Below are 12,922 nucleotides of genomic sequence, written 5' to 3'. Positions count from 1 at the left end.
CAAGTGATTAATCAGGCAGGCAGCCTCGGTGGAGCAACTGAAAGTTAATTTCCAGAATTCTGCATGTGGAGATGAATTTCAAGCATGTTCAGATGGGGAAGCTGCCGTTGTCCCATTTTCAGGGTGACCCCTGCCCCTCACATTTACAAAAATGACATCCAGTCTGACAGACCCACTCGTGTCTTCATTGTGCACCAGCATACAGCGCACGCCAGAGCGCGGACGAAGAATTAAATGGCAGGCCACAGGAGGAACCATGTTTGGAGATGACTACAAAGGAGAACTACATCGCCACTCATTACGCCAAGGTGCACATCTGTGAGGAAAAACTGGGCCAGATGTTCACTGTGGGTGTGGGGCTGACCTCCACAGCTACGCTTGTATACATTAATAGCTGCACCCTTCCCAAGGTGACCGTCTGGCAATCCATATTACAACAAAGAAAATAAACCAGAAACAAATCCTCAAACCAGGCTCCAATACGAGGTCAGGTACATAAGCCTGACAGTCTAGTGACATCTTCACCAAGTTTCCATGGAGCGATGGGTGCTGAGGAATCCTGTTTTTCCTAAAGACAAGATAACCAAATATGACCTGGCACAGCTGTTTGGTATGATTCTGGCTGTGCGCATAGACACCCAGTATGCTCTCCTCTCTCATGCCCATGAAATGCGAACTGTAGCCTGCCAAGTCTATATGAATTCCCTTCAGCTGCAACAGCGAGAGGTGGTGAAACAAGACCAGGAGGCCCGACTCAGCTGCAAATCCAGGCCGGTTTCCATCAGGATCAGAAGGGCAGGCTGGGGTCCAGGTTGGCTGCATTTAGCCACATTCCAATGGAGAGCCACAATCTTCTGGGAGGTAACTGCTGCAGTCGATCGGACAGATTGTAAAGCATCCATCAAGTCTATTACAGGCAACGTTTGTAATTTCAGAAGGGAATTCTATCGAGATTTGAATAGCAATGTGCATAGTGGTTAAGTTTTCCTACATCTGATCTCGATTTTCAGGTGCGTGGGATACCGTCGCCTGACTTACATGTTTCACTGAGGAAGGAGCTGACATTTTCATCTCTTTGTTTCATGCGAGAGTTAACCTCGTCTTGCTTTTGCGGTGAGTTCAAATCTTTTCTCCAGATATCTTCTAGGACAGGGGTAGGGAACCCTGGTCCTCAAGAGCCACAGTCCTGCACGTTTTAGATGTTGCCTTGCATCCACTCACCTGATTCTAATTAAAGGTAGTCATCTCTTCATCATTCAGGTCTTCACAAGTCTGATAATGACATTTGTATCATGGTGTGTTGAAGGAGGGAAACGTCTAAAACATGCAGGACTGCGGCTCTCGAGCACCAGGGTTCTGATCTCATTGTAACCTGAGCACAATGACAAAGTCTATTCTATATATTCCTACCCCTGCTCTAGGATGTGCTGCACATCACCTGGCCATGGTTTGTGTCGGTGTCGGGTCTGGGTGTTGTGTGCTGTCGGGATCCATACTGAGCTCAGGAAGATACTGAGCTACACTAGTGTGGATGTGACATATAACAGGTAACTATTTTACTCGGGAGAAAATGTGACTATCCCTGAAAAGAGAGAAGAAAAAGCTTGCTCTAGCGACAGAGAAGACTTGATTGTCCTTCACTTCAGACAAAACATTACTTTCCCTGAACAGAGAGACAGCATGGCTGGAGCAGCAGGCCCCAATATGTTGTAATCTCACCACTGTGACTTGCTGCATAGCTGTGGGGGAGCTCCAAAGGAGACGTCTAGCATCCTGAACAATCCCAGAAACTCTGGTAGGGAAAGCACGTAGCCCTGAGTTCTGAGTGGTGGCTACTGCAGTCATTGCCACACAAACTCCTGGATGTCTGCCAAACTTCAAGATTCTTCTCATTCCTTCACAGCTAAACTGGCTCCCCAAAGCTGTGTCTTCAGGTGGACAGCGGGCTGCCTGATTTTTGAGAAGCTCTCCGTTGAGCTGAGAATGAGTGCTGGTCTGCGGGAGGACCGACCTGAAGCTACTTTCTCCACTTCTCTGCAGTTGGGACAAGCTGCCTAATGAGCTCCCACCAGAGCCAGGTCTTCTCTTATAGCAGTCAGTCACGACACCTTGGATCTCATTAGCATTCCCTTCTGGCTTCATGCCACATCCATCACCTGGGCCCAGGACACTTGTCTACAGGAGGCTGGCATCCCCTGACCAAACCTTGTCTCCCTTTAAACTTGCAACTCCAGCGCCTCTCTGAGCTTTCCTCTGTGGCCTACCAGACATCAGCCCTGGCCCTGATTTATGACACAAGTCCCTGTCCTGCTCCTGGCCATCCCCGGTGCCTCCTCAACCCATAGTACATCTCCATCCAACTCAAAATCAGTGTGAGGGACAGCAGCTCTACCAGGAGTGGCCTAGTTTAACGCTGTGCTGGTTATTGAGAGAAGAAAAATGTACGATATAAAACTTTCAAAGCCAGTGAAAATCCTGTGCAAGGCAATTACTAAATACCATCTGCTGACACCGAGAAGAACCCGGGATTGTTTTAATTCAGCTCCCTTCAGAAGCAAAATTGTATTTATGCATTCATTTAGAATTGTATACACGAGACAAAATGAAGGGAAACGAAGTGAAAAATAACATGGCACATTTATAAAACAAATACTTCCAATGTGCTCTCACTGCACTATGCTTTCACAAGGTGTCATTTTCTTTGAAACCCCTCAAGGAAAGTGTAATTGGGTTTGAATATGTGCATAATAAATGCACAAAACAAGCCGAGGAAGGTTGTTTCATGGTTCATAAAAATCTGTATTGGGCTTGACAGGAGAAGGGGTAGCTACGTATTGATATTTGCTCTACTTTAGCAAAGACAAAAGGGACTAAGATGCCGGTTAAGCTTTAAGAAGACAGAGTTGTAATTATGAAACAATTTTGATGTGTTTTGACTTCATTTCATTTCTGAAACACAATATATATTCAGTTCCGTAAATACTAGTCTCACTTTCGGACCAAAGTCGGATTTTCATTAGCTTTATCAGGAGTGAAAGAGTAGAAAAATATGAGCAGCTACTGTAGTCATGACCCTCTCTGTTGTGGTGGACTGAACACAGTCACTTCTGTCTTTGGGCTGGCGCTTTGTAGCCACTACATTCGTCTGGCCAAAGTGACTGAAGCAAAGATGCACAAAGAACAGGAGAAAAATATAAATAGATGTAAAAAAAGGAGGGGTGGTATTCACGTTCTATCAGGGGATAAAAACTGCATTCTTATAAGATGAAGTGTGAGTGTGATATTACTGTGGTTCTAAGCTTTTGTTGCCAGGTCTTTGTTTTCAAAAGCAAATTTAATCATTTGAGGTTATGTGATACTGCAGACATTGAACAGTTTACAGTCAAAAGAAAACTGCAATAACCATCAAAACCCTTTGCACAAAAAGCATGCATTAGATTGGAAAAGCAAACACCCCAAATGGCTGGATGAGATTAGAGACACTCTACTAGCTGTGAAATTAAATAGAATCTGTGCATGTCGATTTGAGGATTTACATACAATACTCAGCAATCCAGGGGGAGGGAGTGCATCCCAAATATGCAGTTCAGAATGAGTTCTGACTGTAAACAGCGGCTTTAGCAGAGCTTTGAGTACACCAAAAGGCTGACAAAGGGTGAGAGTGGAAGCAGCAAAGCATAGATGAGAACAACAACAACAACCTGGACACAGTTGAAGTCCTTATGATTAAAGGATTTTTGCAGATCCTCAGGTTCAGTACAGAGGATGTCCTGAACTGAGCAATGCATATATGCTTAAAAAGGAGAGAACAAGGGAAAATTGGGGTACTGGCCAAATTTTGGTTTTAACTCTTATTTTTCTCCTCCAATCCTCCTGCAAGGTTCCTGAACTTTCTTGTTTGAGGAAACAGACAAGATCTTAAAACACAACCACAACTCACCTTCTCAAACCAGCCTCCCGGTCTTTACTTGTATCTGTGTACTTGGAGCTACAGATCTAGTTGTCTGTTGAAATTCCTCTGATGCCCCACGTTGTATCTGGTCTGGTTTCCAGGAATTGTTGCCCTCTTACCCCCTGAAGGTTGACCTTGTCCAACTCCCTGGTGATAAAACACAAAAAAGATGTAGTATCTACAGTAAAGCAGTAAAAAGTGGGAAAAAAATTCTTCATAACAATTGAGACTGATTATTTAATGAAGGAAATAACTACTTCAAGTTCTTGCTGCTAAAGATGGTCCTACAAACTACTCCGTCTTGGAGCATTCTTCTGGATTTTGGCTCTTTCCTTTCGATAAATAAATACATTTGGTCAATTTAAGCTCAGATGAACAACAACCATTTAAGACTTGGTAAGAAGCAGATTTTATTTTCCTTCATTGTGTTCTGATTTGTAAAATCTTTGAATTGAAAGCATGTGTACTTACTCGCAGAACTAGATTCTTAGATATAAATTTAGATCTACCCGTTCATTTTGTGGCTCCAATGTTTGTTAACAAAACCAAGCTCAAGAAAACAACCTTAAAAAGCTGAGTGGATTTGTCAACAAGCATATTCAGCTGCAGGGAATCTTTGGACAGAAGACATTAGGCTACAAATCAGCTGCTGCAGTGACACCATTAAATATCCTTTTAAAGAAAAAAAAAAAGCATCATTTCAAGTGATTCACACTACTAACAGCAGCTTTTCATTATTTACAGGAGAGAAAGAGTAAAGTTTTGAATGGCTCTCTGGACACAAATAGGGGACCCTGAGATGAGGGATGGATAATTGCTTCTCACAGAACACAGTTGAGCCGTTGAAAGTTCACTTCAAGTAACGGCTTTCTGGAGTTTCTACACTAAAATCCATTAAACCTGGTCTCTCCATACTAAATCCTCAAGCCTTGACATTTCATGTTGCTTATTTTGAAAAAAAAAAATTGAAATATATATATATATATATATATATATATATATATATATATATAGCCATAAAACTAAAGCTCTATGCAACCTGAACAATTGCTTTGTTTACAGTATAGTTTTGAGTTTTAATATCCCAATACATCATCTTGCATCTTTGTTACAACACTTCCAAAATAATACACTTTTACATCATGTATTTTAGATGACCAAGGAAATCTGCATTCAACCAGCAACCGTGTTCATAATGTTCAAGCTCAATCAAATCTGGAAACTAGATTCATACCACAGGAGATGCGCTCTCATGACCTAAGAGCAGGGCAGATTTTATGCTAATGTGGTTTTCTTCTTGCTCTGACTGTCAATTCTGAAGTAATACTTGAATTTAAGAGAGGTAGCCGATAATCGGCAGGTTGCTTTTGTTACATTAGCACACCTCCCCAAGCAGCAGCAGGTCAGTTCACTAATAGCTTATGTCACTCCCAGAATGCAATACATCCACACTGCCAACATTTGAATTCAAATTATTTGCTCTTACTTACTGCTGAGGGTTATTTTCAAGATAATTGAGATCAATTCTGTCCTTGCTGGGAGGACGTTTATGATGAGTGAGCCAAGAAGCAGAACTAACATAAATATCTACACTGGAAATGAAAAGTCCTTTCCTCAATCCTAATATTGAGAGCTTGAATAAATAATGGTTCAAAGTTTCAGATCAAAGTATGAAAATAAAACAAATCCATCATTTAATATTTCATAGTGCATGCTCAATTAAAATGGAGAACCAGGCAGGAATCCACTGTTAAGTGCGTTTTGCACTGGGCCTCAGTGCCATATCACCTCCGTTTATTAGATGTTTTCTAATCTAAAAACACCACCAACGGCTGAAAAACACCCACAGCTCATATCCACCACTCACTTCTACTGACCTCTCATCTTCTCACAGCAACAAACACGAGTTCCTAATGTAGCAACAATGTAAAAGATAAGAGCTGTGTAAGTACACGATGGCAGACTTGTGGTAATACAGTACAGTTAAGTGAAACCAAAACAGCACTGGACCTGCAACGAGACTCGCGGGTGTCAGGTGTGAAAGCAATGTTGATCACCTGAGCAGAAAGTATGCTTATAGAGCCATTTAAATGCCAGGCAGTTCCACACGATGTAAAAGTTAGCTCATCATTGGAGATCAAAGTCGTCTGCTCAATATGTGGGTGGTGAATCACTGGAACAAAGTGGGACTTGAGACACTACTTCAGTGAATACTGAAACCCTGACATCTATGAGGGGTCCACCCAAGGAAACGATGAGGCATGCAGATGTTACAGATGGCATTTTTACATGATACTAGGCAGTACCACTTGGTGTGGGCAGTTGTATATGGATTATTTTACTGATTGCCATAGATGCAACACCATGTCCTCTTGACATGACTATTAAGGCTGTAGTTGCAATGCTATTCTTGGGAAATGTAGTTTAGCCACAGCGAAGAGAGCCTTTTTAGAAACTGCCCTTGCAAAAAAAAACAAACAAACCTCTTGCAAGACTCTTCCTCAGAGCAAAGAAATTGTTGCTGGTGCTGGCTGTGCTTCTCTTAAAGAACGAGCGTGCAGTTTATAAGGTCCTAGTGCATTTTCTGTGATGATTCTCTCCACCACTCTCTTTACTCCACATTTACTATCATTTCAGTTCACTTGGAACCCGACAATCAGTTCCACTGCGCTACCTGCAATAGAAAACCATTACTAGGCTGTAACGTGTAGCAGAAAAATGCCTTCGTCTCTCACGCTGTTTTACATCACAACAAGATATAAAAGCCTAACTGTAGCTGAATAAAATAGACGCTTATAATTCACGTATACTATAAAGACCTAGAACTGAAAATGTGTTCATGCCAGTGTTTTCTAAAGCCCTTGGGGATATAATGTGGCTGAAGCATCTTAACTTATCACAATGGAATATTTTTAGAAATAATTATTCACTCACACCTCTCAGTAGTAAAAAAAAAAAAAGTTAGGCCTATGCCAAGTTCAAATTTGCATCTCTGGGTGTTCGAACTCTCTTGACACTCCACTATCACCATTGCGTGACAGAATAATCAGAAATGAAAAGCTTCAGTTAACTTTTTACAGAGCTTTCATCTGTGTCATCTTTTCATTGTAATTTATGGGATTTTTCTTTTTCTATAAACAAATTATTATACAGCAGCAAACAAACTATGAACTTTCAATGTTCTTGTACTCACATCAACCTAAGAAGCAATCATTTATACATTTTAATCCTGAAAACAGTCTGTGTATAAAGCTGGACACACAAAAAGGTAGTACTGCTGGATTTAAAACATGCCACTGCTAGTTAAAGGAAAAGGCCTACCGTGCCACCGAGAGTCTTATGAAATTTTACAGGTCACAAATTTATCTAGGAATAATTTTGAGGCTTAATTACAGTAATTCAGACATAGAGGGAGCATATACTGGCTAATGCAGGCGGGTTCAGATGGAATGACAGTTAAAAATGCTGGATTCAGTTCATAAACTGCCTCACTGGTTCTGCTTCATGATTTGATTAACTCTAGGTAACTTATGAGAGACGCTTTGTTCCATCATCTGCCAGCAAGTTTTCATGCCTTTTACCACTTCACAAGGACAATCTCCAGTGTTGTCCATGTAATTAACCATCTGGCCAGACTCTACTCCACCAAGTTCACACCCGAAACAAGAAGGAATATTTGACTCCTGACCAAAAAAAAACAAAAAAACTCACCTACTGGCAGGCAATTGGTCATAACTGGCTTTAAAACAGACGTCATGGAAGAGCAGCACTCGGGCCATGAAGAGAATCTATGGGACAGTGAAGTATACGTAAAATAATGTGACAGCTACCGTTTTTCTTAGAATCTTTCTTAGGAAATTAACTTTTAGAGCAATACAATGATGTAAAAAAAAAAAAAAAAAAAAACGGTACATTGGGTTGTTCAATACCTAGTGAACTAAGAGCCGTTCTGGGATATGTTCCACTCAGTATGAAGTGCTACAGGGCAACTTTTTGCATGCTCCCACTTCTCAGAGAAATGCTGCCGTGATTTATGGCTGCGATTTAGTCTGTGCCTTAAGAACACTGCTCTATAAGAAGTCTTTGTGGAGACTGCGGTGGACTGGGTACCGTCATCCAGCCAGTCATGTGGCGCAGAGAGCCGTGTCAAACAAGTCTGAATTCTGCATTTCTCACCCTGAATATTTCACCCTTGCCTTAAACAGATGCTCAGGAGATTTGGACAAGTCAGTCAGAGACAGGCTGAAGGCAGAGAGCAGCCCGCTCTGTGGACAAGAGGACGAGAAACCGCCTGAAATCTGTCCCAGTTGAAGAAATGAAAGGCTGCTGCATATCTTAGATATGATTATACAATAGTTTACTCTTGGTATGTAATGCATGCAAACAGCATTGTTGACAGTTTCCCGGAACAAGAAAGTCTAAATAATCTCAACAAGAATTAGGAAAAAAGTTAATTAAATCTAATAAATGAATATTCATCACAAGGTTGGGAAAAAGTGTTAAACTATAAAGTATCCGTAAATTTAAGAAAGGTTACAACTCACCAAAAAAACATTTAATTGGAGAGAAAAAAGAAACAATTTAAAAAATGTATTTAGACTGTATTCAAGCTTTTGCAGCGCAGCGAAAGGCTGAGTGAAAGTAAAACTCTTGAGACCGTCTCATTTAGTGCAGCTGTTAAAAATGAATGCTAACGATTTTCCTTGGAACCTCAGAGAAGCTTGAATGTCTGTTGTACACTTGGCTGCAAAAAAGTAGTGTGTGCTATTTTCAATAATGCAAGCAGCAGAGACCAGCCAAACACCAGACCAGCCGTGGCTGTTGAATTGTATGTGGACCCACTCCCCTGCATGTACGACAGAAACCTCATCCTCTTAATTCATCCTACAACAGAACACATTTTAATGCAATTATCAGGATCATTTTAGAAACAAATATTTTGCTTACATCAGTGCTTTAACCCTTTATAGGGCAATCAATATTTGAAATTTCAACATTTCAGCTCTAGAGGGTTATTGGAGAATATTAAAAGAACGTCTACGAACATTGTACGCAAACAACAGGTCTGATAATCATGCCGGTAAAAAATATACATATATACATTTCTTTCTTAAGTTCTGTTTATTTGCCTTCTAACAAACAATAAGCCATGTACGTTTCTACTATTTATTTTCCCTTTATAAATGTTTTTTCAGCATCAGATTAGACAAAGCTGCCAATAATCTCACATTTACACCCATAAGTGAGAACTTTTTAACCCTTTCACTGTTTGCAGCTGCACCATCCCATCATCACAACATCATGTAAATGTATTTCTGAAAAGAAGGTCTGAAAATGTGCATTGCTATCACTACTCTTTCCTTTTTCTTTTTAAACTGCCCTTCCATATCGCAATGGTCCCTTCAATTCACTGTAAAGCGTGATCATTTAAATCAGGTATTACAACACAAACGTCCAAGTCGCCATGACGTTCTGAGCCACAGATGCAGCAGCATCATGAACAGTGTCTCAACTCAGGAATGGAAGTTAGTGTCTCATGGTATCCTGCATCATGGGCTGCTCTCCCATCAGCCATCTTAATGCAAATGTGCAGCTGGTCTTCTTTGTTTTCCTGTTAATTAATGACTGAACATACTACGGTCTGCTGTTTTTACCATTATGCAATTTTCAGTTCAACTTTAGTTTCTGAGGCACACACTTGTCAATTAAAATAAAAATAGGTGTGTGGGTTTATCACTGACTTTTTCTTTAACGTTGAGATTGTATTATGGGAAAGCACAAGAATAAAGAAAATCTAAAATCCTTATAGTGATAGTCTGAAAGATAACCAAAGGCTTTGAAGACGACTTGAATCATTCAGTTGAAAATGTTATCCTTTTCTCTAAAACAGCTTAACTTTGCTCAGCAGCACTAAGAAGTGACCGCTGTTTGCGTCATCTTGGGGAGGGACAGTGCATTCACACAATGCTTCTTTTTAAAGTGTGTTACTCAAGAGTGAGCTGCTGCAAGATGGAGGGAAGGCGCAGCTCTGAACCATGCTGATGCATGGCCACTCTTCAACGTGAGCAGAGAGCTCCTCCATCAGGGAACCACATTTCAACAGCTACGGAGTAACAATATGCAGTTCTGCTGCCTTATAACAATCTAGTAAATCAGAACATATAAAAACAGAAAGAAAGAAAAATCTTTGCTGGCCTTGGAGCTGGAATTAAATCTTATTCTAATTACAAAAAGATACAGGGATCACACTGGTTGAGCTTTACACGTTGAGCTGCCACAGCCAATGTTTGAGCTCATCACAGACAATGTTTGCTGAGGATTTAAAGATGGTAGCTATGGGAACAAAGTGCATAATACTTATCTGGCTATACATAAAGAAAAGCATAATATCTAGATGTGACAGTGTCCTCTCTGAGAGATTTCAAGGTTTACATTGGATAAGCAGGAGAAGAATACATTTGTGCTGCTTCTGGATACTTCCTGTACCTGGTGTTTCTCTCTCAGCTGAGCGACTTCATCTGGGTGGTTAAACCGAAGTACAACTCTTTTTCCTAGCAGTATGACTGTGCCAAGAGGGAGAAATGGAAATGGAAATGGAAAGCACGAAAAACAAAAGGCAAACTACCAACTCTCTGGTACAAATGCTGTAGCCAACTGCAAAGAAAGCATTACACTTTTAGAAAGACTGCTACAAGCAAATCATGATTCACTTCAATGCAAGTGAAAGTAATGGTGCAGAGACATTTGGAGAATCTGCAATGCATAAAACAGCACAGAGGCATCAACTGTGGGAAGCCTGCTGTGACTGGGGGATTACAGTGACCCGTCCATGCACCTCTTTTTCTGCCATTTGTTGAATTTTCACTACTGGCTTCCTTCTCCAAGGTAAACTGAATGAATCACCATGAGGAGCACTATTCCAGGCATGATCGGCTGTGGCCTCGACCTGGGGGATCATTTACGAGAGAAAATGGGCCAAGGAAATTTGAGAAGTCTTGTAAAGCTACAGAATTGAATTGATATTAGGGTTTATATATTAGACCAGAGTTCATATGGCCATATCCATTGAGGTCTCTTCCTTCTTTCCTTTTCTTCCTCTCTCAACAGAGCAAATACCAATTTTGCTCTTACTAATGACTTCTGACAACTGACAAAGAATCCGAGAACAACCTGCGATAGACTCCAGCTGCTGTCGGACTGAAAATTACTATCATTTGTTCAACAAAATAGCTTCAGATGCAGTCATTTCTGACAGAAATAGTGGATAAATTGAAAAAGTTATAAAAGAGACCATCGCAGCCAAGCTCTGTGCTGCCTGGCTCTGTCTGCCGTTTTTATCTTTTGAAAGCAAAGCAATATGGATGAGGAGGCAGTGAGCAGTTAAACCCCCCAGTCTCCGTAAGCAGGGCCTGCTCAGTGGGCCAGAGTTTCAGCTCAGCTCTCCTCTGTCCTTTTAAAGGTTAATGCTCTGGCCAACTTCAAAACCTGTCTGCCCGATCAACTCCATCTGCCAATTAAATGGAGGGCCTGGGGCTTTGTCTAGAGCTTTTTCCAGGGCCTCTCGCTCTTCAAAATGTTTAGTAAGAGAAATGGCATCTGCCCTGTGAAGAGCTGTGTTCACAATCCACTCATGCCCTGAGTACGCGACCGTGGGGGAGCCAGGCACATAAAGTGGATTTCATTTGCAGATGTGATGCAGTGATATCATATGACTGCATTCAAAACGGATGAAGTATTACTGTATTGACTACCACAAACTGAGTAATTGTGAATCAGAGAGAAATCTTCATTTTTACTGACATGCTTTGCCCACTCCCCCTTTTGTTCATTAAAGGATAAAATGGATTTTGCAGAACTACTTACCGTGCGTCAGCTGGTGGGGATCTGGGACTACAGAGCCATTGAATGAACACAATGCACCATCCTGAGGGGACAGAGCCACAGTTCTCAAGCACACAATGTTTGTGCAGGAGTGCAGGTCCATGAAGCACTAAAATACAGTTATGAAAGTTTGAATAATGTTGCAGCTGGGAGTAGTGTTGGAACTTCACCATTGTAATATTTACTCACCAATATTCTGACTACATGATGCTCCGGCACTCCCAGTCGAGGTCTCTAGAGAACGATTCCAGTGCGGAGGAGGTCTTCGTCAGTGCCTATCAGATGAGGTTACTGGCAGTCCAAGATAACTCCTCTCCCCTCCATTCTCAGAGCCAGTCTTCACCTGTAGGGCACCATGTTTAAAGAAAAAAAGAAGAAGAAAACACACGCACACACACAAACTCATCCAATAGCCTGTAGCTGCAATAGTAGACTATATAAAATAAAAATGCTGAAAGACTTTTAATGGGAACTAGCAAAAAAGCTGAATTCTTTATGAGTGTTCTTCCTTGCCCAAAGGCCACGGAGAATAGCTGCGTCCCAACCATGTGTCACCATGAAGCAGCAGAGTGGCTAACGGCAAAAGAGACGCCATAAATCATTCAGATTATTGTGGCAAGAGTCAAACTGTATATTGTGTTCAGCGAGGGAAAAAGACGCAGTTCCACTGCCTGCCGACACATACACACATACACGGATTGTAAGCCATGCACGGCTATTGTGTTGTAACAAAAAGTTACTAAATGGTTGACTACTATGAAAAAAAGCCACATTATAGTTAAATCACAATTCAAACACCTGTACTCGGGAAGAGAAAAAAAATACGTTAAAAAAAAATCTGTGGTATTACAGTGTCTCAAATAAAAGTAATAAGTCAAGAAACTGACTTAATCCAAGCAAGTCTTTTCTAAACGTACAGCAAAGCCATGCTTAGAAGGTTTTATCTGCTTCTCAAACAGCTTCATTGCCGGCAGCAGTTGTCACTGAGGAAATATGACACCAAGAGTGTCAACCATAGAGCATCTGTCAAGGGGAAACATTCATTTTTAAATTGTTTAATTATTTTCTCAGCTTGACTACCAAGACAGA

Source organism: Cololabis saira, chromosome 17 (genome assembly GCF_033807715.1).
Source record: "Cololabis saira isolate AMF1-May2022 chromosome 17, fColSai1.1, whole genome shotgun sequence".
Lineage (NCBI taxonomy): Eukaryota > Metazoa > Chordata > Actinopteri > Beloniformes > Belonidae > Cololabis > Cololabis saira.
The sequence above is the reverse complement of the archived record's forward strand: the minus strand, read 5'-3'. Positions refer to the sequence as shown.